At 47.8% G+C, this 26,650-nt stretch overlaps 1 protein-coding gene across 1 annotated transcript in view; it reads right to left on the bottom strand.

Moving 5' to 3' along the window:
* The window catches only part of LOC141999881 (ectonucleoside triphosphate diphosphohydrolase 8-like), a 68,519-nt gene extending 51,048 nt beyond the window's left edge, over positions 1–17,471 (bottom strand). The window contains exon 1 of the mRNA XM_074973731.1: positions 17,386–17,471. The gene's annotated coding sequence lies outside the window, so the exon portion shown is untranslated. The remainder of the gene's footprint in view (positions 1–17,385) is intronic.
* Between the last annotated feature and the right edge of the window lie 9,179 nt (positions 17,472–26,650).

The following is a 26,650-nucleotide window of genomic DNA, read 5'->3' as shown; positions in this document are numbered from 1 at the left end:
GCAGGAGGAAAAAAAACTTGTGTAGTGATAATCAAGATGGCCCATTTAGACAGTTGACAAGAAGATGTGAGGATACTTAACTTAAGGAAATAGATTCAATATGTGTAATGACCCAGCCACTCCCAGTCTCTATCCAAACCCAAGTTAATGGTATCTAGTTTGCATATTAATTCAAGCTCCGCAGTTTCTCGTTGGAGTCTGTTTTTGAAGCTGTTCTGTTGCAAAATTAAAGGAGTACTTGTGGCACCTTAGAGACTAATACATTTATTTGAGCATAAGCTTTCGTGAGCTACAGCTCACTTCATCGGATGCAAAATTGCCACCCTTAAATCTTTTACTGAGTGGCCACAGAGGTTGAAGTGTTCTCCTACTGCTTTTTGAATGTTATACTTACCTACTTGCCTCCAGCTTCCATCCAGGATACACCACGCGACCCATTCTCTACAGCCAAGCTCTAAGATACAACTGCATTTGCTCCAATCCCTCAGACAGAGACAAACACCTACAGGATCTCTATCAAGCATTCTTAAAACTACAATACCCACCTGCTGAAGGGAAAAAACAGATTGACAAAGCCAGAAGAGTACCCTGAAGTCACCTACTACAGGACAGGCCCACAAACAAAATAACAGAACGCCACTAGCCGTCACCTTCAGCCCCCAACTAAAACCTCTCCAGTGCATCATCAAAGATTTACAACCTGTCCTGAAAAATGATCCCTCACTCTCACAGATCTTGGGAGAAAGACCAGACCTCGCTTACAGACAGCCCCCCAACCTGAAGTAAGTACTCACCAGCAACCACACAACAAAAACACTAACCCAGGAAGCTATCCTTGCAACAAAGCCTGATGCCAACTCTGTCCACATATTTATTCAAGTGACACCATCATAGGACCTAATCACATTAGCCACGCCATCAGGGGCTTGTTCACCTGCACATCTACCAATGTGATATATGCTATCATGTGCCAGCAATGACTGGAAAAAGGCTAATGTAGTGCCCATCTTTAAAAAAGGGAAGAAGGAGGATCCTGGGAACTACAGGCCAGTCAGCCTCACCTCAGTCCCTGGAAAAATCATGGAGCAGGTCCTCAAGGAATCAATTCTGAAGCACTTAGAGGAGAGGAAAGTGATCAGGAACAGTCAGCATGGATTCACCAAGGGCAAGGCATGCCTGACTAATCTAATTGCCTTCTATGACGAGATAACTGGCTCTGTGGATGAGGGGAAAGCGGTGGACGTGTTGTTCCTTGACTTTAGCAAAGCTTTTGACACAGTCTCCCACAGTATTCTTGCCAGCAAGTTAAAGAAGTATGGGCTGGATGAATGGACTATAAGGTGGATAGAAAGCTGGCTAGATTGTCGGGCTCAATGGGTAGTGATCAATGGCTCCATGTCTAGTTGGCAGCCGGTATCAAGTGGAGTGCCCCAAGGGTCGGTCCTGGGGCCGGTTTTGTTCAATATCTTCATTAATGATCTGGAGGATGGAGTGGATTGCACCCTCAGCAAGTTTGCAGATGACACTAAACTGGGAGGAGAGGTAGATACACTAGAGGGTAGGGATAGGATACAGAGGGCCCTAGACAAATTAGAGGATTGGGCCAAAAGAAATCTGATGAGGTTCAACAAGGACAAGTGCAGAGTCCTGCACTTAGGACGGAAGAACCCCATGCACCGCTACAGAGTAGGGACCGAATGGCTCAGCAGCAGTTCTGCAGAAAAGGACGAAGTGAACAAGAAGCTGGATATGAGTCTACAGTGTGCCCCTGTTGCCAAGAAGGCCAATGGCATTTTGGGATGGATAAGTAGGGGCATTGCCAGCAGATCGAGTGACGTGATCATTCCCCTCTATTCGACATTGGTGAGGCCTCATCTGGAGTACTGTGTCCAGTTTTGGGCCCCACACTACAGGAAGGATGTAGAAAAATTGGAAAATGTCCAGCGGAGGGCAACAAAAATGGTTAGGGGACTGGAGCACATGACTTATAAGGAGAGGCTGAGGGAACTGGGATTGTTCAGTCTGCGGAAGAGAAGAATGAGGGGGGATTTGATAGCTGCTTTCAACTACCTGAAAGGGGGTTCCAAAGAGGGTGGCTCTAGACTGTTCTCAGTGGTAGCTGATGACAGAACAAGGAGTAATGGTCTCAAGTTGCAGTGGGGGAGGTTTAGGTTGGATATTAGGAAAAACTTTTTCACTAGGAGGGTGGTGAAGCACTGGAATGCGTTACCTAGGGAGGTGGTGGAATCTCCTTCCTTAGATATTTTTAAGGTCAGGCTTGACAAAGCCCTGGCTGGGATGATTTAGTTGGGGATTGGTCCTGCTTTGAGCAGGGGGTTGGACTAGATGACCTCCTGAGGTCGCTTCCAACCCTGATATTCTATGATTCTACGATTCTAATGCCTCTCTGCCATGTACATTGGCCAAACCAGTCAAAAGAATAAATGGACACAAATCTGACATCAGGAATCATAACATTCAAAAACCGGTAGGAGAACACTTCAACCTTTGTGGCCACTCAGTCAAAGATTTAAGGGTGGCAATTTTGCATCCGATGAAGTGGGCTGTAGCCCACGAAAGCTTATGCTCTAATAAATTTGTTAGTCTCTAAGGTGCCACAAATACTCCTTTTCTTTTTGTGGATACAGACTAACACGGCTGCTACTCTGAAACCAGTAATACTCTGAGGTTCTCTCCTTTGGCCTGAATGCTTTGATCAGTTCTAGTAATCCACTGGCCCACGATTTCAGGATGTAGCTCAGCTGGGACATCAGGAAGTGCCCACTTCTATATTTTAATCAAATTCAGGAAAACACTTCATCCCAGTTAGTGTGTGTGTGTGTGTGTGGGGGGGGGGGGGTGCTGAAAGTTCCAAGGATAAAAAGGTTGGGGGGAGGAGAAGAGAAAATAATGAAGTGTGAGCAACAGAACGGGGGGAACGGCCTGGGAAGTATAGGGTGATGGGGATGGATAACTATGGGGACTGTTAAGGCAACACAGAGCTGTTCATCTTGCAGGCACTGCTTCGAAGCTGGCCCCATTTAGTAGTGCACGAAAGTCATAGCCTTGCAATGGGCTGTATGAAACAAACTGGTGACGTCACTCCAATTCCACGGGCTCCTCTGTAAGCTCAGAATCACACATGCATAACAGCCCCCAAAGTGGGGCTGACTGCATTCAAAATGGCACATTAGGACAGCTATGCAGCATGTCCAAGGCACATGTGCTGGAATACACTGAGAAAACAAAAGGCTCTGGCTTCCCAGATACGGAGAGGTTTCAGCCCTAGGGGTCATTTATTCAAGTCGTCTGAAATCCTGGTCTCACTGAAGTCAGCTGAGCTCCGTTTTGTAAATGTACATTACTTTGTATACCTGCTGGAATAAGCCACATATCGGAACCTATGCAGGTAGAAGCCTAGAGGCAGCTGTCTGGCTACTGTGTGGTTCTAAACCTCTTTCAGGTACTTCAGAGAGATGAAGCTAGCAGCACCTGTCTGAATTTGGGACACTCTCCAGAAGTAAGTGGCTAGGACCCCAAGACGGATTTGGTTATTTCATCTGTGCATCCCTTTTACACTGATAATATTTCAAGATTGGATTTTTTTAAAAGACATGTTCTAGTTCAAAAGGAATTATTTGGGGGCACATCTCTGGCCTGTGTTATTCATGAGGCCCGGCTAGATGATCACAGTGGTCCCTTCTGGCCTTGGAATCTATCAATCTATTTGTCATTGTCATTTGTTACCCAATGTAACTCCATACAAGTTACCAATGTAATGTAAATCAGAAATATTCTTGGTTTTGTTTGACTAACATGATGCCCAATACGAGAGAGAGAGAGAGAGAGAGAGAGAGAACACCATGCAGTGGAAATTGCTTTTTAAAATGTGGGACACATGGCAGGCAATAGCCCAAATATCAGCTTGGGATTTTACAGAGAGAAATGCAGCACGTTGGCTGGTCTGGGGCAGCGGGCAGCAGTGTATGGAGCAGCATCCAGGCAGCAGCAGCGCAGAGGAAGTGACCAGAGCCAGGGAGTGGACAGTCTGGTGAGAGGTGCCGGCTGGGACTGCAGGGAGAGCAGGGCTGGGAGCAAGAGCAAGAGGGCTTGGGGACCAGATTGTCTGGGGAGGAGGAGTAGAGGGCTTCAGGACTGAGAAGTGGGGAGCAGGGGTCTGGATGGCATCCCCACTCTACATGGCACTCCACAGCCTGGTAAGACAGCTCTTAGCAAGCAACAGTAACTTATATATATGGGGGGGAGGGGTGCACGTGTGACAAAGGGGCTTGCCCCATAGGGGCTGGAGGCCTGGGGCTAGACAAACCTGATTCCTAAAGAGGCACACCTGGGTTCAATCAAGTCATTCCCTACAAAAGGCAGCAGGGGCTGGAATGAAGGGGGAAGGGCAGTGAGTTGTGGGAAGTTCCCTGCAGAGAAGACCCTGATACCAGGGGGTTTGGAAGTCAGAGCTAGAGACTCAAGGCAGGAAAGCCAGGGAGTCAGCTGAATTGGAGACTACTGGGAGTGAGCAGGCTCCAGCAGAAAGAGCTGGGCTGTGGGCTTTCCCTCCTGAGACTACAGGCAGGAAAAGCTTGGGAGGGTAAGACAGGGGGACTGTGTTGTAGAAATTTGAATTTTCTTTTGGAGCTTTATTTATTTATGTGACTAAACATGGACCCCTGAGAAGGGGTGGTAAAGGGACAAGGCAAGTCTGTGTGGAGTCTGGTTAAGAAGCCCCTGAAGAAGGGGAACCAGAGGCTGGGTGCTGCAGGGCGACCTCTGGCTGTAGGGGGGTCCTCAGGTCATGGGCAGCTTTATTACAATATGGAATGGTGGGTCCTTCAAACAGACAATACAGTTGGTGGGAGGCTGGAGTAAAAAGTTTGGGAACCACTGGAATAAACCAGTCCAGCTCAGGCTAAATGTTCCCATAACACAGTGAGAAATCCCTTCCCTGCCTGGAAATCAAGGCCAGGATTTAAGATACCTGGTATGATAACACTAATAATCTCCAGGTGAGTTTATTTAATCTGCGAGTGAGTGACCCACAGGCTCTGTCTGTGTCCAGCAGCCTCAATGACAAATCCACTTCATCTTCATTATAACTAGCTCCTGTCTCCTCTTCCCAATGAGGGGCATAGCAGTGACCGTATGGATGGATAAACTAATGGAAGATATTGTAGAGCTGGAGCCTAACATGGTGTGACTGCAGCAGCCACAAACAAGATAAGAGAAATGGAGGCTATTAGTATGTAATGAATTTCCTGACCCTGTCTACTGCAGATAGGTAGGATCTGTGGTGGTGTTGCTTGCCAAAGATTTGTATCTGTCTGATAGGAATTACTAATATCAGTCACTCACTCTGCTTGCAGGTTCAAGTTGTGCTCAGCAAAGAAATGGCTAGGAAGCCTGTCCTGGATATGGTCTGCAAAAGGAGGCAGATTGTAGACAACAGCAACCCATATGTGGCCCTAGGCATGGGCTGAGCTCTGATGATACTAATCAGTGGTGCAGAGACAGAATCCCAGTCAATAACCCATTGTACACCCACGGACATGCCTGGACACAGCATGGTGTACATTGTGCTCTCCTCACAGCCCACAGCGGTACCAGGTGAAAGCACTGGTGGCTCTACGGTGGGTTCCGCTGCACCAGCAAAATACGCAGCACCATTTAGATTTGGCCTGGCCGTGAGTGGGATGCAGTGCAGTGCGGTGCATGGGGCCGCAGCACCACTCAGGTTTGACCCAGCCATCCCTCATGACGGAGGGTCTGCTGAGCCAAAGTTGAGTGCATGATGTGGCGACCTAGTGCATGGGGTTGTAGTGCCATTCATGTTTCTGTGTGTCGCCTGCCCTGGCCATGCCCAGATCCCACTGTTGCTGACATCATCGTGCTGGGTCCGAGGGGACCCATCAGGCCAGGAGCCTGGAGATTGGAGTGGGGTTGGGGATAACACTCCCACTGGAAGTTGGCCAGAGCTCAGGGAGAGGCGGAACAGGAAGCAGCCCCCTAGTCACACACAGGGCACAGACCCCGCATACCCATGGTGAGGTCAGCGACCCCACAGGCCTGGGCACACTCTGACCCAACATCCACCTACTGAGCCCCCCGCTCCTTGGTATATTGTGCACCCATTGATGTGGGAGCTTGCTTCCGCCTCTGGGTTAAAGAATTCTTTCCATGCATGCCATTTCTGCTTTTTGGTTTTTTTCCTCTGTCACGTGTAAAGAGACTAATGACCTGAAATGAACAAAACAGCCAACCTTCATTTGCAACAAGGGGGATGGGGCAGCTGCCAGAGTTACTAATCCTCTGCAAACAGTTACTCAGCAGGCCAAGAGTCACAAGCTCTAGCAGCGAAACAGATGCGCAGGGCGAACCTGCTTCCCACCCACCATTCACGTAGAACCTGGGCACCAGGAGCCAAGATGCCCAGTGCAGGAAATGTGCATTTGCCACACAGAAGTTATGTTATGTGCAATAACAAGCACCACCCCTATGTAATGAGCAGGTCTGCTTATATACAGATATAGTCAGCAGTATGGAATCAAAGCAGAGACTTTCAGCTCTTAAACAAAAACCCCTCCTACCTGAGCTATTGGCAGAGAGGTAAATCACTGCAGGGCTGGGGACACCCCAGCCAGTGACTCCTATGCTGTGCCGGGATCGGTAGCTAGTCCCAGCTGAGCTGGAGGTGGGAGAGAAAGGGGCTTCCTCTTCCCCTGCAAAGAGTGGCTGGGACTATGTCAGACCCACCCCCAAAAACCTCCCTTGGCTGCAGGAAGCTCAGCATCCTCCTCACTTCCTTCCCCTATCACTCCTCAGCTGCAGGGGGAGGGGTCACTGTATGGGGAGCTGCTCCCTCATCCATCCAACCCCTATGCATCTGGACCTCCCATACCCGCTCCCTGCCAAACCTCACCCTGTACACCCAGACCCCGCAGCCCTCCATACCTGAACCCCACCCCACTGAACCTCAACCCCTGCATCTGGAGCCCCCCTGCAACCAGACCCCCTGCCTCCAGAACCCCACCTCTGCACCCAGAACACCCTCACTGAACTCCTTGCACTTAAACCCCCACCCTGATGAGCCCCACCCCCCTGCACCCTCCTGAGCCTCCACATACAAACCCCACCCCACTGACCCCCAACTAGCTGCACCCAGACCCCCACCCCCCAAGCCCCACTCCCCCAGCACCCAGACTCCCCTGCTAAGATCCCACACCCAAACACCCTCTCCCCGCTGAGCCCTGGCCACCTTCACCTGGAAGCCCTTGTAGAGTCCCATTGCCCCTGGACCTGGAACACCCTTAATGAGCCTCTGTGCATCCAGATCCCCCCACACCCAGACCCCCCAGACTGAGCTGCCAGCACCCAGATTGTCCCACACAGAAACCTCTCACCCCACATCTGGATCTGCCCTCCCCCACCCCCCGCGCTCCTTCACACTTGGATCCTGCCTGGTTGAGCTTGCCTTCCCCATACCTGGTGCACCTGGCACAGAGGGGCAGGGCCCCAGGGTATTTCTGGGGCAGGCCCAGCCCTTGTGCTGTATCAGGGTTGGGTGCAGCATCACCACTGAGCCCAGGTTGTGGTGGTAGAGGGGCTGCAGGGTGATCTCCCACCTTCGTGCAGCCAGTGGCCTGTGCTCCCACTACCATGCTGGAGCCTCCGCATTTATTTATTGACAAATAAAGCTTGCAGAATTTAAAAATATTGTGTGCAGAATTTTTAATTTTTCAGTATAGAATTTTTAATTTTTTGGCGCAGAATGCCCTCAGGAGTAGTCAGACTCTGCTATGGATTTCCTGTATGGCTTTGGACAAATCAGTGTTCTCTGCCTTAGTTTGTTCATCTGCCAGATGGAGCTTAGCTGAATCATAGAATCATAGAATATCAGGGTTGGAAGGGACCTCAGGAGGTCATCTAGTCCAACCCCCTGCTCAAAGCAGGACCAATCCCCGACTAAATCATCCCAGCCAGGGCTTTCTCAAGCCTGACCTTAAAAACTTCTAGGGAAGGCGATTCCACCACCTCCCTAGGTAACGCATTCCAGTGTTTCACCACCCTCATAGTAAAAAAGTTTTTCCTAATATCCAACCTAAATCTCCCCCACTGCAACTTGAGACCATTACTCCTCGTTCTGTCATCTGCTACCACTGAGAACAGTCTAGATCCATCCTCTTTGGAACCCCCTTTCAGGTAGTTGAAAGCAGCTATCAAATTCCCCCCTCATTCTTCTCTTCCGCAGACTAAACAATCCCAGTTCCCCCAGCCTCTTCTCAGAAGTCATGTGTTCCAGACCCCTAATCATTTTTGTTGCCCTCTGCTGGACGTTTTCCAATTTTTCTACATCCTTCTTGTAGAGTGGGGCCCAAAAACTGGACACAGTACTCCAGATGAGGCCTCACCAATGTCGAATAGAGGGGAACGATCACATCCCTCGATCTGTTGGCAATGCCCCTACTTATACATCCCAAAATGCCATTGGCCTTGGCCACAATGGCACACTCTTGTTGCAGGCTGCGTGTCAGCATGAATCCGGTAATGGTTCTGAGTACATAGCACATGATATGTAACATAATATGTCTGCCACACAGACAACTTCTCTCCCCAAGCCTTGCTATCATAATCAGTCTGTATATCATGGGAGCATCTTGAGGCCCCAACTGAGATCAGGTCTCTGTTGTGCTAGGTGCTGTACAAACACATGGTAAGAGGCAGTTCTTGTCCTGCAGAGCTTGCAGTCTAAACAGACAAAAGGAAGCAATGGTTCAGTAACTCACCCAAATTCACAGGGGAGTGACAGAACCTAGATCTCCTGCCTTCTTGCATAGGGAATCGTCTGCCAGCTTCCTAACCGTTGCAGTGGCTACCACAGTGGGTATCAAGAGAGATTCCCTGTTGGTGTAACCATGGGGCTATTTGCAGGGCACTCTCTGTGGGGGCACCTGCGGCATTAGAATTAGCTTCCCCCTATCAGGAATAGCCTGAATCCGATGACCTGCCAGGCATGCTACAGACCTTCTCTTTTTTGCTGGGCATTTGAAAATGAGGGAGCATTATGAGGGCTGTGAATTATGGAGGGGAGGGTAATTTGAGCAGTTAGGCTGCCTGTTTAGCTGGTTGCATAAATCCACATAAACAAATAATAAAACAAAGTAGGTGTCCTCCTCAGAGGTGGTCAGGTGCCCCCCACTGGATCCTGGCTCTGCAGCGCCCCCAATCCCACCCACCTCCCCAGCCAGAGGAAGCGGGGGAGAGTCAGCCCTCCCTTGGGAAACTGGTTGGTCAGCCATCAGGCAGACACAAGGTCCTTAGAGTTGATGATGTAGCTATAACATAAAGGTCAGGCAGTCTAATGCTTCCTGCTGAATCAGAATGGGATTCCTATGAACAGGGGTGTGTGATGTGGCAATCTAGCTGTGTCACAGCTGATTAGAGAGCACTGCCTCCAGGAGCCTTAGTGCTTGTACACACTAGCGCTTACATCAGTATAACGGGGTGTGGAAAAGCCACCGCCCCCAAGCGTCGTACGTTACACAGACCTCAGGGCCGTTGCGGACTGTGCTCTGTCAGTGGGAGAAGCTACTGCTGGGCGCGGAGGTGGAGTAATTATGCCAAGGAGAGAGCTCTCTCCTGCTGGCATTGAGCCTCTGCACTAGCCACGCTACAGCAGTGCAGCTACATCAGAACAGCTGCTGCAGCAATTCTGGTGTAGATCAGCCCTTATTAATTTTCCCTTCTAAAGCTGATGCTCTTTCTGACCTCTGGTAGCCCTTTGCTGATGGCTTTTAACTCTCCATGGAGACAGGCCCTGACCTAAGGCCTGTCCCAGCAGCGCCCTCAAGTGCTTCCTCTGCTTGTCATGCTGGGTGACATTTCTGCTTTGGCCATGCACAGCTGATCTCTGGCGAGCATCTCTCTGTCTAGCTGACCTGCAAGCAAGAGCCACTGTGCTCTGCTCTACACGACACTGCAGCCTGGCCCAGGCTGATAATGAGCCCAGCGTCAAGGAGGCGGAATGGTGGTTGACAGTCAGCGATGTACCGTCTCTCCTCAGTGCCCCACATACAGCTCAGGCCCACCTGCAATTTTACCCAAAGCCTTTAAGAGGGCTAAGGCGCTCGGCTACATGCCTGAAAGCCATAGGGCTGAGTCGTGTTTGACCCCACACTGAAAGGACCACATCTGCTTTGGGTAAGGGCAGGCAAAGGCTGGCCACCCCGCTCCCTTGTGTTGTTGGCTGTGGAATTGAGGTGCCTTAGTGGCCTGAGCCTGTGAGCCCAGAGCTTGGGGGAACTTGGGCTTGACTGACTTTAAGGGGGGCGTGAAGGTGAGCCACGCTGTGATCTTTGGGAAGAAGGGCGTACTGTGGTTCTGAGTGGGTTTCCTGGGTGTTGGAATGGGATCCAGATTTATATAACAATAGGCCTGACCCCAAGCCCTGGAACATCCACAATCCAGTTCCTGATCGGAATGTAACAGCTGCCTTCTCTCATTCGAATAGGTTGAGCATCAGTCCATCTAGACACATGTCCCTAAATCCAGAGACTGAGGAGCCTGGAAAGGTGCTGCATCGTAGCTGGTACGGTTGGTCTGCACACTAGAAATCAGAGAGTGGCAAGCCTGAGTCACCCTGTTCCCTGCAGGACTGATGGTGGTGCTGCTTTGTCTGACCGAGTCTGACATGAGCGGTACTGGCCGGGGCTGTGCTATGCAGCGGAACCTGTTTCCATCTCCACGTGCTGGGGATATTTGCAGTGTATTCAGTATGTACATTTACAGGAGGGTACATTCCCTAATGCAGGCCTGTGGGGCAGTGCAGCTGGTTTTCTCACAGCCCTGCATTCACCTTGTGAGTTCTGGTTCCCCCCACAAGTCAGACTAACCCTTGGTCCGCCTGATGTCAGAGACGTATCTAATTATGCTGATTTTCCCCAGCCAGAGGGGTTTTCCAGAGACACTGAGCCTGATTCTTGATGATGAGTCATTATTTTCAGTAGCTCCCTATAAGTGTAAAAAAGCTACCTTCCTGAATTAGTTGTGTCTTACACCCCTTTGCACAAGTGGAGATGAGAACAGAGGGTGCAAAGCAGTTGGAATAGGGTCACAATGTTCCATTTGCATGGGACGTACCTTTTAAGAAGGCTTACACTCCCACAACACCCTGGACTTTATAGTGCAGTCCTGCATGGGTGATGCTTTCTTCCTGTGCATTAAACTCAGCCCAACTCCCGAAATGTGCACCTGGGTTTTGATGCCCTGCAAAGATCAGGGATCTTTTACTAATACCCACAGGCTGTGGGTTCATGGATGGAAAAGGAGGGCTCAGCATTACCAGCTTCTAATAATATAACAGCTCCTGCCCCTCCCCCTGGCACTGCACCCCAGAGTGAGCACTGGGCATGAGTGCAGCCCTTGCTTGTTGTGCTTGTGCCTTGTGGGCAGGAGAGGAAGCATTAGCAGCTGAGCTCCAGTGTCAGGAAGACTCTGTCTCTGTGCTCTGGATGGAGAGGAGAGGCCAGGGCCATTCACTTGTGCTGAAGCCCAGCACAGGGCCCTGTTCTGGCCTAAATCTGCCTAGAAGACTTTCCTCACAGAGCTGGACTTTTCCAGGCAAAGGGGGCATGGTTCCCTTGTCTAAATGCCTAGGTGCTGCTGGGGCTAGTAACCCACCTGTGTGACAAATCCCTTAGGCGACTCTGCTTGTTCTGAGCAGCCAGATCCCTTTAAGCCTTTAATCCCCGCAGCCTATCAGGCCAAACATCAGACCCAGCCCCAGGTTAAGAAGCGTAAAGCGTTTGGAGCTGACATTTTAACCCATGCCATTAGCACCCGCTGCAAACTCCAGCAAGTGTCTTGGAAATGTCAGCTCAGGGGAAGCCAACAAAGAGCCAGAATGCCTCCTGACTAGAGGCTCCAGGAAGCAGAAAGGATGGAGAGGTGAGGCACAGCCTGACTTGGATAACTACATACACTCCCTGGGACCACCTGAGTCAGCAGCTAAGGAGCCTCTTCTGGCCTGGTGACAATAGCCCTGGTGACAATAGCCTTGTGGCTGTTGATTTCAGGGCAGCCACATCCACCAATGGGCATCTCCCAGGGAAATCCCAGCTTCAAGAGCAAGAGGATTTAGTGTTGAGAGTGTCAGAGGAGCTCTAGTGCGGGCCACAGCCTCAGCACAGAGGGGCAAGCTGCTGGAAGCCAGCAGACCTACATGCAGAGATGCTGTACAGGGAGTCACAGGGACATTATTACCATTGCTTGCATTGGTTCATTGCTGCGTTGACACAGTTCCTTGTGTTTGGCCCAGTAAAGAATCTGTGGCTGAGACTGCCACGGTCTGCATTTGGCTCTTGTCACAAACTCCCGGCTGAGGTAGCAGACCCCTGCTACCTGTAGTGGTGGTTGGTTTGGGAGGGGCTCCCAGCTCCAACGGCTTACTTCACGGGTGCCAGAGAGAAAAAAAGCAGGCCACTGTCCCTTACTCTCAGAAGAGCACATTCTTGCTTGGGGTGCTTGACCCAGCCCATTGGGTATGAGGGGCCAGGGTCCCTGTCACATGCACTACAGAACCCTGTGTGAGTACCAGGGACAGTCACAGTCAATGGGGAACAGGGGCTGCTACCTCCAGGCACACCAGGGATGGGGTATAAGTCCTCTCAAAGGGGTGGGGAGGAGTCAAAGCCCCGATACATAGTGTTTCCTGTGCATCAGCCTGTGGAGTGTGCTGGGTGTCACAGGAGCAGGATGCACCAGGATGTGCATTACCTGCCATCCTCCTGGGCAGCAAGCAGTTTGCTGAGGCACAAACCTTCCCATGTTTCTCTGGGGGCAGCTGGGCTCTGCACGGCCCCTTACTCAGGGTTGTGTCTCAACAACATGATCAAGTCCCTAGGTGTTTTATATTTACTTGGCAGCACTGGCCCTTAAGTACATGCATTGCAGCTCCCATGTACTGCCCCTGGAGCCAGCCAGGCACCCTTAATGGTTAGCATCTCAGGATTCAGAGACAGAGGAAATGTGGCAAGTCCCCTGCTCCTCACCTGGCCATTAAGTAACTTCTGGCCTCAGAAGGCTCCACCTTGGAATAGGAGCCCTTTATTGACTTGCTGTCAGGAGTCTGCAAATGAAGGAAACAAGCGAACATACTTCTTCCTGTTTATAGCTGATGGTGAGTACCCCTCGACCCTCCAGATCCACCCTGAAAGTTACCTCGGGATCATCCTGGTCAAGGGAACTTTGAAACCAGAACAAGAAGAGACCACAGAGAGGACAGATTTCTTTACACAGCATTCTGCTCCGGGAAGGAGAGAGAAATGTTTCTAGTGCCACAGCATCTTCCAAGATGCTGAAAAGGCTATATGTGAGCATGCATGGGCTGACACTCTGGGTGGAGTGAAAGGAAACAAGCCCTGAACTATTTCATTGTGTTACGCTACACAGACTGCAACTCCGTTGTGGGAGAATCTCCGTGGGGAGTGCAGTTGTCTGGAGATAAACATGGTTCTTCTACACGTGGAATGGTTCCACTGTATTCATGCCACTGAGCCATAGGACAAGCCAGGTGTGAACTCAGCAGGATGCTGGGTCTGAGCTGTGATCCTGGGGCACCCCGTCCTACAGCAAGTCACTTCTCTGTTGTGCTGTGTCATAAATATAAAGGGAAGGGTAAACATCTTTAAAATCCCTCCTGGCCAGAGGAAAAACCCTTTCACCTGTAAAGGGTTAAGAAGCTAGGATAACCTCGCTGGCACCTGACCAAAATGACCAATGAGGAGACAAGATACTTTCAAAGCTGGAGGGGGGGAGAAACAAAGGGTCTGGGTCTGTCTGTGTGATGCTTTTGCCAGGGACAGAACAGGAATGGAGTCTTAGAACTTTTAGTAAGTAATCTAGCTAGATATGCATTAGATTCTGTTTGTTCAAATGGCTGAGAAAATAACCTGTGCTGAATGGAATGGATATGCCTGTCTTTGTGTAACTTAAGATTTTGCCTAGAGGGATTCTCTATGTTATGAATCTAATTACCCTCTAAGGTATTTCCCATCCTGATTTTACAGAGGTGATTCTTTTTACTTTTTCTTCTATTAAAATTCTTCTTTTAAGAAACTCAATGTTTTTTCATTGTTCTTAAGATCCAAGTGTTTGGGTCTGTGGTTATGTCATAAATATAAAGGGAAGGGTAAACCCCTTTAAAATCCCTCCTGGCCAGAGGAAAAATCCTCTTACCTGTAAAGGATTAAGAAGCTAAAGGTAACCTCGCTGGCACCTGACCAAAATGACCAATGAGGAGACAAGATACTTTCAAAAGCTGGAAGGAGGGAGAGAAACAAAGGGTCTGGGTCTGTCTGTATGCTGCTTTTGCCGGGAATAGAACAGGAATGGAGTCTTAGAACTTTTAGTAAGTAATCTAGGTAGGTATGTGTTAGATTATGATTTCTTTATATGGCTGAGAAAGGAACTGTGCTGAATAGAATGACTATTTCTGTCTGTGTGTCTTTTTTGTAACTTAAGGTTTTGCCTAGAGGGATTCTCTATGTTTTGAATCTAATTACCCTGTAAGGTATCTACCATCCTGATTTTACAGAGGTGATTTCTTTCCTTCTATTAAAAGTCTTCTTGTAAGAAAACTGAATGCTTTTTCATTGTTCTCAGATCCAAGGATTTGGGTCTGTGGTCACCTATGCAAATTGGTGAGGATTTTTACCAAACCTTCCCCAGGAAGTGGGGTGCAAGGGTTGGGAGGATTTTGGGGGGAAAGACGTGTCCAAACTATGTTTCCCAGCAAACCCAGTTAGAGTTTGATGGTGGCAGTGGAGATCCAGGGACAAAGGATAAAATTAATTTGTACCTTGGGGAAGTTTTAACCTAAGCTGGTGAAAGTAAGCTTAGGAGGTTTTCATGCAGGTCCTCACATCTGTACCTTGAGTTCAGAGTGGGGGAGGAACCTTGACAGGTTACCTATGCAAATTGGTGAGGATTTTTATCAAACCTTCCCCAGGAAGGGGGGTGCAAGGTTTTGGTGAGGATTTTTGTGGGAAAGACATTTCCAAACGGGCTCTTTCCTAATAAAATAAAACCGCAAAAAGAAAAGGAGTACTTGTGGCACCTTAGAGACTAACCAATTTATTTGAGCATAAGCTTTTGTGAGCTACAGCTCACTTCATCGGATGCATTCAGTGGAAAATACAGTGAGGAGATTTATATACACACAGAACATGAAAAAATGGGTGTGATCATACACTCAGTAAGAAGAGTGGTCACTTAAGGTGAGCTATTACCAGCAGGAGAGCGGGGGTTGGGGGGAACATTTTGTAGTGATAATCAAGGTGGGCTATTTCCAGCAGTTAACAAGAACATGTGAGGAACAGTGGGGGAATAAACATGGGGAAATAGTTTTACTTGGTGTAATGACCCATCCACTCCCAGTCTTTATTCAAGCCTAAGTTAATTGTATCCAGTTTGCAAATTAATTCCAATTCAGCAGTCTCTCGTTGGAGTCTGTTTTTGAAGTTTTTTTGTTGAAGAATTGCCACTTTTAGGTCTGTAATCGAGTGACCAAAGAGATTGAAGTGTTCTCCGACTGGTTTTTGAATGTTATAATTCTTGACGTCTGATTTGTGTCCATTTATTCTTTTACGTAGAGACTGTCCAGTTTGGTCAATGTACATGGCAGAGGGGCATTGCTGGCACATGATGGCATATATCACATTGGTAGATGAGCAGGTGAACGAGCCTCTGATAGTGTGGCTGATGTGATTAGGCCCTATGATGGTGTCCCCTGAATAGATATGTGGACACAGTTGGCAACGGGCTTTGTTGCAAGGATAGGTTCCTGGGTTAGTGGTTCTGTTGTGTGGTGTGTGGTTGCTGGTGAGTATTTGCTTCAGGTTGGGGGGCTGTCTGTACGTGAGGACTGGCCTGTCTCCCAAGATCTATGAGAGTGAGGGATCGTCCTTCAGGATAGGTTGTAGATCCTTGATGATGCGCTGGAGAGGTTTTAGTTGGGGGCTGAAGGTGATGGCTAGTGGCGTTCTGTTATTTTCTCTTTTTTGGGCCTGTCCTGTAGTAGGTGACTTCTGGGTACTCTTCTGGCTCTGTCAATTTGTTTCTTCACTTCGGCAGGTGGGTATTGTAGTTGTAAGAATGCTTGATAGAGATCTTGTAAGTGTTTGTCTCTGTCTGAGGGGTTGGAGCAAATGCGGCTGTATCGCAGAGCTTGGCTGTAGACGATGGATCGTGTGGCCAACCTTGATTATCACTACAAAAGGTTTTCTCCCCTCCCTCCTGCCCCCACTCTCCTGCTGGTAATAGCTCATCTTAAGTGATCACTCTCCTTACAGTGTGTATGGTAACACCCATTTTTTCGTGTTCTGTGTGTATATAAATCTCCTCACTGTATTTTCCACTGAATGCATCCGATGAAGTGAGCTGTAGCTCACGAAAGCTTATGCTCAAATAAATTGGTTAGTCTCTAAGGTGCCACAAGTACTCCTTTTCCTTGACATTGTCAGGGTTCCGTCCCCACTCTGAATGCTAGAGTACAGACGTGGGGACCTGCATGAAAACCTCCTAAGCTTACTTTTACCAGCTTAGGTTAAAACTTCCCCAAGGTACAAACTATTTTACCTTTTGCCCTTGGAATTTCGCTACCACCACCAAACGTCTAACCGGTTTTATTTTATTAGGAAAGAGCCCATTTGGAAACGTCTTTCCCCCCAAAAATCCTCACCAAAACCTTGCACCCCCCTTCCTGGGGAAGGTTTGATAAAAATCCTCACCAATTTGTATAGGTGATCACAGACCCAAACCCTTGGATCTTAAGAACAATGAAAAAACATTGAGTTTCTTAAAAGAAGAATTTTAATAGAAGAAAAAGTAAAAAGAATCACCTCTGTAAAATCAGGATGGGAAATACCTTACAGGGTAATTAGATTCATAACATAGAGAATCCCTCTAGGCAAAATCTTAAGTTACACAAAGACAGGCATATCCATTCCATTCAGCACAGGTTATTTTCTCAGCCATTTGAACAAACAGAATCTAATGCATATCTAGCTAGATTACTTACTAAAAGTTCTAAGACTCCATTCCTGTTCTGTCCCTGGCAAAAGCATCACACAGACAGACCCAGACCCTTTGTTTCTCCCCCCCTACAGCTTTGAAAGTATCTTGTCTCCTCATTGGTCATTGTGGTCAGGTGCCAGCGAGGTTACCTTTAGCTTCTTACCCCTTTACAGTTGAGAGGGTTTTTCCTCTGGCCAGGAGGGATTTTAAAGGGGTTTAGCCATCCCTTTCTATTTATGACATGCTGCAATATAGCAAATCACTGCACATAGCATTCAGCAAGACAGAAGAAGGTTCTCAGCTTACCTTTGCCTTCCCAGTGCAGTACTGGGAAGCACAGTCCCCACTGCGAGAGCTGACAATGCACAGCTGGAGAATCTGTTGGCAGGTAAACACAGCGAAGTTTTAATCCAACTGTGCAGCTGTACAACATGGATGGCGCATATAGAGTTACTCAGCCAATCAGCCCACCCTCCCCACCCCCATGGCAGTATCTTTACTTGCCATACAGCGCCTTCCTGACACACCCCTTTGGCATATCTTGCCCTGTCTGTTTATTAACAGGAAGGTCTCTTTCTGCTCCTGTGATGACGCTTCTCTGGAGCATGTCAGCTTACAATAGTCTCATTTGTAGAAGAAAACCACACTATTTCCTTGAGAGGTTTATAATGAGACATTTGTTTTCTTTGACTCTTGCTGTGTGTAAATGAGGTGGGTGAATGGAATGTATGCAACAGCAAGGGGCTAATCGCATCATGGGAACCCAGCCACAGTGCAGCCAAGGGCTGGGCAAGCTTTCCCTCATGGACCTGCCAATGTGCCTCTTTGCTGGTCCAGTGTTCACAGTCCCTCCCACTCCCCAGAGCTCTGCCAGCTCACCTCTGTCCTGACCTGCAGCGCCCCCTCCTGCCATGCTGTTCCCATTCTTGGTCCTGTTCAGCAGACACTAATACTGCCAAATAGCAAATGTAACACCCCCCTACAGGGTAGACTTGTGGCTGCCCCTAGCCCACTTTCCACTGTGAGCTCAGCATGTGCTGAAGTGCCCAGGGGCTAGGTACAAAAATGGGGACTTCAATTCAGGGTTGCAATTGCTAACTCCTGGGCACCTTGCTGCCTCGGGGACTCCACTGCCTGGAGTTAGACACCCAGCCTCCTGACACAGTGCATAAGCAGGGTCACTGGAACAATGTGTGCAGTGTGGGTGCTGAGAGCCACGGAACCAAACTGTAAACCCGGTGTGGGATGGAAACCACTTCAAGTCAGGGGGTGCTGCCACACCCTAGCTCCCCTAGTTCCAGCAGCTATGCACAGGGGAGGGTTAGGCACCACAAAAGCCAGCACACCGAACAGGGAGCTGCCTAAACTAGCCCGTAGGAAACATCAAGGAGAAGGGAGAGTTGTGACCTAACCCCCACCCCCCAGAGCCTCTCCTGGAGTTAAGCGCTTAAGCCAGGTCAGCCCTTTCTTGCAAGGAGCAGTGGTAGATTTATAGCCCAGTGGTTACACTGCTCATCTCCAGGAACTGGGCTCAAGCCCCCAGTGCTGATTCAGAGCTGGAAATCGAATGCAGGTCTCCCCCCTCCCAGCTGAATACCCTAAGCCTTGAGCTAGAGTGTGTGCAGGGGGACTGCCTCCTCTTCAGCCGTTTTGTGCGGGGCCCAATCCAGAAGGCAGTCTCTGAGGACGCTGACTGGATTGGGCCCCATAGGCAAGATGGGCAGGGGAACACCTGTCTTGAGGATCCTGCCATAGCTTAGGCACTGAGCAACTGGGTGGGTCAGAACTGGGGTTTTGCGCATGCCCACTGGCAGAAAGTTAGGTGCCTAAATCCCTTTGTAGACCTAGCACTTAGCCTCTCTGGATCCTTTTTTGTCAAATGTGGGTGGTAATTCTTTCTTCCTCCCTTTGGCTGGCTGGGGTATTTAGACGGTGAGCTCTTCGGGGAAGGGACTGTCTCTTACTCTGTGTGTGTCTAGGACAGCAGGGCTCTGATCTTGGCTGGAGCTTCATACAAACAACAATAATGCATTCACTCTTCTCTTCATTGCAGTGGGACAGTACATTCTCTAACACATTCACTTAGGCTGGTTGCCTGCCACATCCTGAGTTCATTGCTACTCACTGAAATGCTGAGGGATAATCCCAGCAAGCTGGAACAGCAGCACTCACAATGGAGTCCAGAAACCGGTGATGAGTGAATTTTAAATTTCCAATGTATACTAACAACAACTGCAGCACTGGACACTTTCTGGGAATGAATGAGCCACAGATGCCAAACTCACAAGGTTTATTGCCCTCCCATCCCAATAATAATCTTGCTCCTTGATAGCTATTTGCTTCACTGGAGGGTGTCACCCACAAGACTCCACATAGTTGCCAGGATGGACGTTAGTCACATAGGACCTCATTCTTTCAAAAATGTAAGTCTAGAGCAACCCCAGGGAAGTCAGGAGAGTTACACCAATGTAGAACAGGTGGGAGGTCAGGATCAGAACAACAGACTCTAACCAGTGTGAATCCTACAATGAACATTACCTGTGCCGGAACAGTAGTAAGAAGACGCAGTATTGTCTGTTGGACTAAGCACAGGCTTGGAAACTAGGGACTCCTCAGCTCCTCAGTTCAAATCTTTGTGCTTACATGCACTGACTGCCGTTGTAGTTTAGGGCAAGTAACTCACCCTATCTGCCTTAGTTTCCCCATCTAGGAGTTGACTATGACAATATTTATTTACAGGGTGTTATGAGGATTAGTTAGTTACCTTTGCTCTTGACACTTGGGTCAAGAAACATTTTGAGGCTTGCCAGGGAGCCAGACTCCTGTGGTGCTTCGGACTTAAAATGAAGCTAACTTTAGAGGGTGGAATTTTACCAAGCCGTTGCCCTTATCATAGTCTGAAAACTGTTGTAGGAGGTATTTTACCAAAATGTGGAACAAATTTCTATAGAACAGGATACTTAAGAAATAGCCTAAGCGAGGAGGACGTGTGTACCAAAAAGAGGAAATAGATAAAGCCCAGCATGATGTACAACAAGGGTGTAACTGCCCCATAATCATAGGGGAAGTAAGACCATCTACAGACTGGACACAAACTGCAGGAGAAGGTCTTTTACAGCTGTTGGTAACTTATGCCTCTCTGCAGATGGTCTGTCTTTACTAACCATTCATCAATAAATCCAGTCAAAGCTGACTCATCCGAGGTTTGTTATTATTTGCACTAATCCAGACTCGAGAGAACCCTTCTCACTAGATATATAACCAGAGTTAAAATCAGTATCAGTTTATTGGTTATCAGTGAATTGGTTATTTATTATTGACAATTCATTAGTGATCAATATTGTGAAGTGCTATGTAAGCACTAAGGATCTAATTCATCCCTGGGGGTAACTCCAGTGATGCAATTACACCTGGGTGAATTTGGTTCTGAATATTATTGAGATCTCCTGACACTGACAACACTCCCATGAGAAATAGGCGCAGAGAGAATAACTCTATCCTTAAGAGAGCAGCTCCTTTCAGAGATGCTGGATACGGACTACTGGCTGGACCCGATACTGGGGAATTGTTGTGAATTGGTTTTTGAAAGGCTTTTTTAGCCTACAAATTGCTAAGGAAGCTCTGGAACTGAGACTGTTCCTAGCTGGCACTGACCTTCCTGCTCAGCACCTATGTCCAGTTGGGCTGATCTCAAATACAGTCCTCGGTGAGGTCACTAGCTCAACCAGTTTAGCATGCTGGGCTGATGGCGAAGCTCAGGCCCGTGAAAGGTTATTGACTCAACATCTCTAACATGCTGGGACTATGCCAAAGCACAGGCCCCTGTGGGTATGTTTGCACTGTAGTTCAAAACCCACAGCTGGCGTGGGCTGAGGGGCTGTTTAATTGAGGTGTACGTGTTCTGGCTCAAGCTGCAGCCCAGGCTCCAGGATCCTGTGAGGTGAGAGGGTCAGAGAGCTTGGCCTGCAGTCGGCGCTCCAGTGTCTATACAGCAATTAAATAGCCCCTTAGCCTAAGCTCCATGAGCCCGAGTCAGCTGGCATGGCCCAGCCATGCATTTTGAATGGCAGTGTAGACACACCTTGCCTGGTCACTGGCTCAGCACCTCGACTTTGCTGGACTTATGTGAAGGCCCAGAATTTGGCAAGGCCTCTGGATCAGCACCTCTATTGGACTGGGATGGTGCCAAGGCACAGGACGTTGGGAGATTGCTGGCTCAGCTCCTCAGTCTTGCTTGGCAAATGTCACAGAATGTGCGTTTCTGAGCTCACTTGCCCAGGACTCAGCTTGTGGTGTGGTGGGATAGCCACTGTGCCAGCAGGGGTTCAGCACCTCTAGCTGCTGGGTGATGGGCAGGCATGGGCCCTTGTGAGGTTTATGGGTTCAGGAACAGAGAGCCCTCCTGTGGCTTTGGGTTTAGGCAAATTCTGATCTTTTACACATTAGTTAATTTTATGCTGTACTTTGAAACTATAAAGCACTGTGTAAGCAGCAGCTATCACTCCTTGTCATTCATATTGAATGGTGATTAAACAATATTGCATGAGGAAACCCTTCTGTGTTTGGCTGGGGAGTCCCTAAAATCAAACTGGTGGATGGGGAGGTCTCAACAGCTTTAACACCCATCTCAGTTCTATCACATATGCCTGTCATCTACTGCAGTGGGCTTTTGTGGCTGGTTGTCAGTGTCACCCATTCAGGGGGCACGCTGTCCCCCTTGGAGTGAGCTTGCTGCAGCCTAGGCTAACCTTGCTAGGTCTCCCAGCTCAGGCAGTAAAGACTTGTGCCGTTAGATCCATTGGTCTCCAGTTTAGTCCCTGGTGCTAATGAGCCACACAGGAGGTGCAGCATTATGTCAGCACCAGCAGAGCACTTGCTGGGGCAGGATGTAGCAAGGGATCTCTGACACACGCACCCATAGACTCTGAGGCCAGAAAGGGTGCGTGTGTCAACACATTGTGCGTTAGCAGAGTTCTCAGTGCTCTGTTAAGGTTGGTCATTTGGAGAAGGGAGCACATACAGCTAAACCTGTTATTAGGCAACAGTCTTTAGACACTGCTCCCTGGAGTCTCCATATGCAGTTGGTTTGGGGATCATCTTCGTAAAGCAACTGATTTGATGGGGATTTGCATGCTCCCAGAAGTCAGGCTTCTTGTCAAACACCAGAGCATAGGCAGTGCTACCTACTAGTCAGAATGGGAGTCTGGCCTAGTGGTTGGAGCAGATTCAGAGGGCAGAGCCAGAGTCGTGGTCAGGAGATAAGTCAAGTCAGAGTCAGGAGTTCTGAGGAAGGCAGAGACTAGGGCAGGAGCAGGAGTGGGAGCAGGCACAGGTTGTAGAAGGGCTGGTACAGGAAGCAAGTCTGGCATAGCCGCAGGCATGGAATGCACTGAGCAGCCACTGGGCTGCTGTTGCTACAAGGCTTAAAGGGCAAGCTGTTGGCCATTCTGTCCAATCAGGTAGCATGGTCACTTAGTGACCATTTGTTGGGCCCAGCCAAGCTCATTAGGTTGCTCGGTGACCTTTCCCAGAGCCAGCTGAGTTCCTCATAGACTTCTTGACTTTAAAGCCAGACAGGAGCATCTTGATCATCTACTCTGACCTCTCGCACATTACAGGCCACAGAACCTCACCCACCCACTCCTGTAACAGACCCCTAACCTCTGGCTGAGATACTGAAGTCCTCAAATCACGCTTTAAAGACTGCAAGTTACGGAGAATCCACCAGTTACACTGGTTTAAACCTGCAAGTAACCTGTGCCCCATGCTGCAGAGGAAGGTGAAACCCCCCCAGGGTCTCTTCCAATCTGACCCAGGGAAAATTCCTTCCCAACCCCAAATATGGCGATAAGTTAAACCCTGAGCATGTGAGCGAGACCCACCAGCTGGGAAAGAATTCTCTGCAGTAACTCAGAGTCCTCCCCATCTAGTGTCTCGTCTCCAGCCATTGGAGATATTGCTGCTAGCAGTCCCGGGTCAGATACATGCCATTGTAGACAGTCCCATCGCACCATCCCCTCCATAAACATCAAGCTCAGTCTTGAAGTCAGCTGTTTGGCCCCCACTGCTCCCCTTGGGGGGCTGTTCCAGAACTTCACTCCTCTGATGGTTAGAAACATTAGCCTAATTTCAAGCTTAAACTTGTTGATGCCCAGTTTATATGCATTTGTTTTTGTGTCCACATTGGTACTCAACTTAAATAACTCCTCTCCCTCCCTCGTATTATCCCTCTGATGTATTTATAGCGAGCAAACGTACCTCCCTTCAGCCTCTTTTGGTTGAGTCTCCTCTCGTAAGGTAGGTTTTCCATTCCTATATCATCCTAGTAGCCCTTCTCTGCAGCTGTTCCAGTCTGAATTCATCTTTCTTAAACATGGGAGACCAGGATTGTATATGGTATGACAGACGAGGTCTCACCACTGCCCTGAATAATGGGACTAACCCTTCCCTATCTACTGAAAATGCCTCGTCTGATGCAGCCTTTTTCATGGCCACATCACATTGGTGGCTCATAGTCATAGCTCATCCTGTGATCAGCCAATACACCCAGATCTTTCTCCTCCTCTGTCCCTTCCAACTGATAAGTCCCCAGTTTACAGCAACAATTCTTGTTAGTTCCTAAGTGCATGACCTTGCACTTTGCACTTTTAAATTTCATCCCGTTTCTATTTCTCCAGGTTTCAAGGTCATCCAGATCGTCTTGTATGATAGGCCGGTCCTCCTCCATATTGGCAATACCTCCCAACTTTGTGTCCTCCGCAAATGTTATTAGCACACTCCCATTTTTTGTGCCAAGGCCTTTAATAAAAATGTTAAATAAGGTTGGTCTCAAGACCAATCCTTGAGAAATTCCATTAGTAACCTCCTTCCAGCCTGACAGTTTGCCTTTCAGTATAACCCATTGTAGCCACCCTTTTAACCTGTTCCTTATCCACCTTCCAATTCTCATATTAATCCCCATCTTCTCCACTTTAACTAATAATTTCTCATGAGGAACTGTATCAAATGCCTTACTGAAATCCAAGTAGATTAGATATACTGCATTTCCTTCACCTAAAAAAATCAGTTATCTTCTCAAAGAAGAAGATCAGGTTGGCTTGCCATGATCTACATTTTGCAAAGCCATATTGTATTTTATCCCGATTACCATTTACCTCTATTCCCTTAACTACTTTCTCTTTCAAAAATTGTTGCATACAATTGAGGTCAAACTAACAGGCCATAGTTTCCTGGATCATTTTTTTCCTTTTCTTAAAAATAGATACTATATTAGCAATTCTCTAGTCATAGGGTATGACCCCCAAGTTTACAGATTTATTAAAAACCCTTGCTATTTGACTCTACATGTCATGGCGCCAGTTCTTTTAATATTCTTGGATGGAAATTATCCAGGCCATCTGATTTAGTCCCATTCAGATTTTTGAGTTTGACTTCCACCTCAGTTGTAGTAATTTCTACTTCAATATCCTAGTTCCCATTAGCCACACTGCCACTAAGCTCTTAATTAGCCTTATTAAAAACTGAGGCAAAGTATTTGTTTAGGTGTTGGGCCATGCCTAGATTATCTTTAATCTCCACCCCATTCTCAGTACTTAGCGGTCCCACTTCTTCTTTCCTTGTTTTCTTTTTATATATGTGGCTCTAGACCCTTTTACTATTGGTTTTAATTTCCTTTGCAAGGTCCAACTCTGCTTGGCTTTTGGCAGGTCTCACTTTATCCCTACAGTTTCTGACTTTCCGTGCTGATCCTTCCCATCTTCCATTCCTTTCAGGCTTTCTGCTTTCTCTTAATCACCTGTTTGAGATGCTTGCTCATCCAGCTTGGTCTGCAGCCCTTCCCTATGAATTCCTTGCTTGGGATGCAAGCTTCAGATACTTTAAGTTAAAAGTAGCAGAAACTAACTCCTGTTGGGTGTGTCTTGTTATACTGTTATAGTTTATTAAAATGTGTGTACGTTAAACCCAATATGTAATTTGTAAGGTGTCAAGGTTCCTCCCCCACTCTGAACTCTAGGGTACAGATGTGGGGACCTGCATGAAAACCTCCTAAGCTTACTTTTACCAGCTTAGATTAAAACTTCCCCAAGGTACAAATTAATTTTATCCTTTGTCCTTGGAATATCCACTGCCACCACCAAACTCTAACTGGGTTTACTGGGAAACGCAGTTTGGACACGTCTTTCCCCCCAAAATCCTCCCAACCCTTGCACCCCACTTCCTGGGAAAGGTTTGATAAAAATCCTCACCAATTTGCATAGGTGACCACAGACCCAAACCCTTGGATCTGAGAACAATGAAAAAGCATTCAGTTTTCTTACAAGAAGACTTTTAATAAAAATAGAAGTAGATAGAAGTAAAGGAATCACCCCTGTAAAATCAGGATGGTAGATACCTTACAGGGTAATTAGGTTCAAAACATAGAGAATCCCTCCAGGCAAAACCTTAAGTTACAAAAAAGACACACAGACAGAAATAGTCATTCTATTCAGCACAATTCTTTTCTCAGCCATTTAAAGAAATCATAATCTAACGCATACCTAGCTAGATTACTTACTAAAAGTTCTAAGACTCCATTCCTGTTCTATCCCCAGCAAAATCAGCATAGAGACAGACCCACAGACCCTTTGTTTCTCTCCCTCCTCCCAGCTTTTGAAAGTATCTTGTCTCCTCATTGGTCATTTTGGTCAGGTGCCAGCGAGGTTACCTTTAGCTTCTTAACCCTTTACAGGTGAGAGGATTTTTCCTCTGGCCAGGAGGGATTTTAAAGGGATTTACCCTTCCCTTTATATTTATGACATAAGGCTATAACAGCAATTCAAAATGGAGTCTGAATCACCATTTTGTGAACTCCATCTTGTCACCCCCTTTGTGCCCTGCCATCCTGACCTAGTTATAACTTGATCAAACTGGTTTTTCCTGCCACTGAGCGATCTCAAGAACAATTTTACCTCAGACTGTGTTCCTCCTCTGCGGGTTTCAGTTACCCAACGGGTGCAGGTCCTGGACTTCACTGCCGCCACAGACGTGCTGATAGTGAGATAATTAGGGTTCTCTTAGTTGGGGTTTTATATGGTTGATTGCCAGGGTGATTTTGTATTTTGGGCCTGAGCTTCATGCTCTTGTTGTAAGCTGCTGTTTCACTGTTTTGTGTTAATTTCTATAGCTACTGTTTATTTCACGCTTATCCCCTTCTCCTTATTGTACTTATTCCTTCAATACACTTACCTGCTGTTTTAACTTTACCTATAGTCAGTCTTTATTTCTCACACTATATATAGGGAAGAGGGAGGGAGATCTATCTGTGTACCAGTCCACCGGTGATAGACATGGCAGAAGGCAAGTCTGCTGTTCTGAGTAAAAGGGGCTTGTTTTATTTCTTGATACCTACACCACTATACATATAGAGTTACCCTGGCTCCCCTTTGAGGTAACACTCCAAGCATACTTCACATTCAAATCCTTGAGTTCTTCAGTCCAGTCCACTTCCCTAACTAATTCCCTTAATTTTTTAAAGTTTGCCCTTTTGCAGATCTATTTTTGTTTATCCTTTCATTTAGTTTAAACTGGATTA

This window comes from Natator depressus, chromosome 16, assembly GCF_965152275.1.
Source record: "Natator depressus isolate rNatDep1 chromosome 16, rNatDep2.hap1, whole genome shotgun sequence".
NCBI lineage: Eukaryota > Metazoa > Chordata > Testudines > Cheloniidae > Natator > Natator depressus.
The sequence above is the reverse complement of the archived record's forward strand: the minus strand, read 5'-3'. Positions and strand labels throughout refer to the sequence as shown.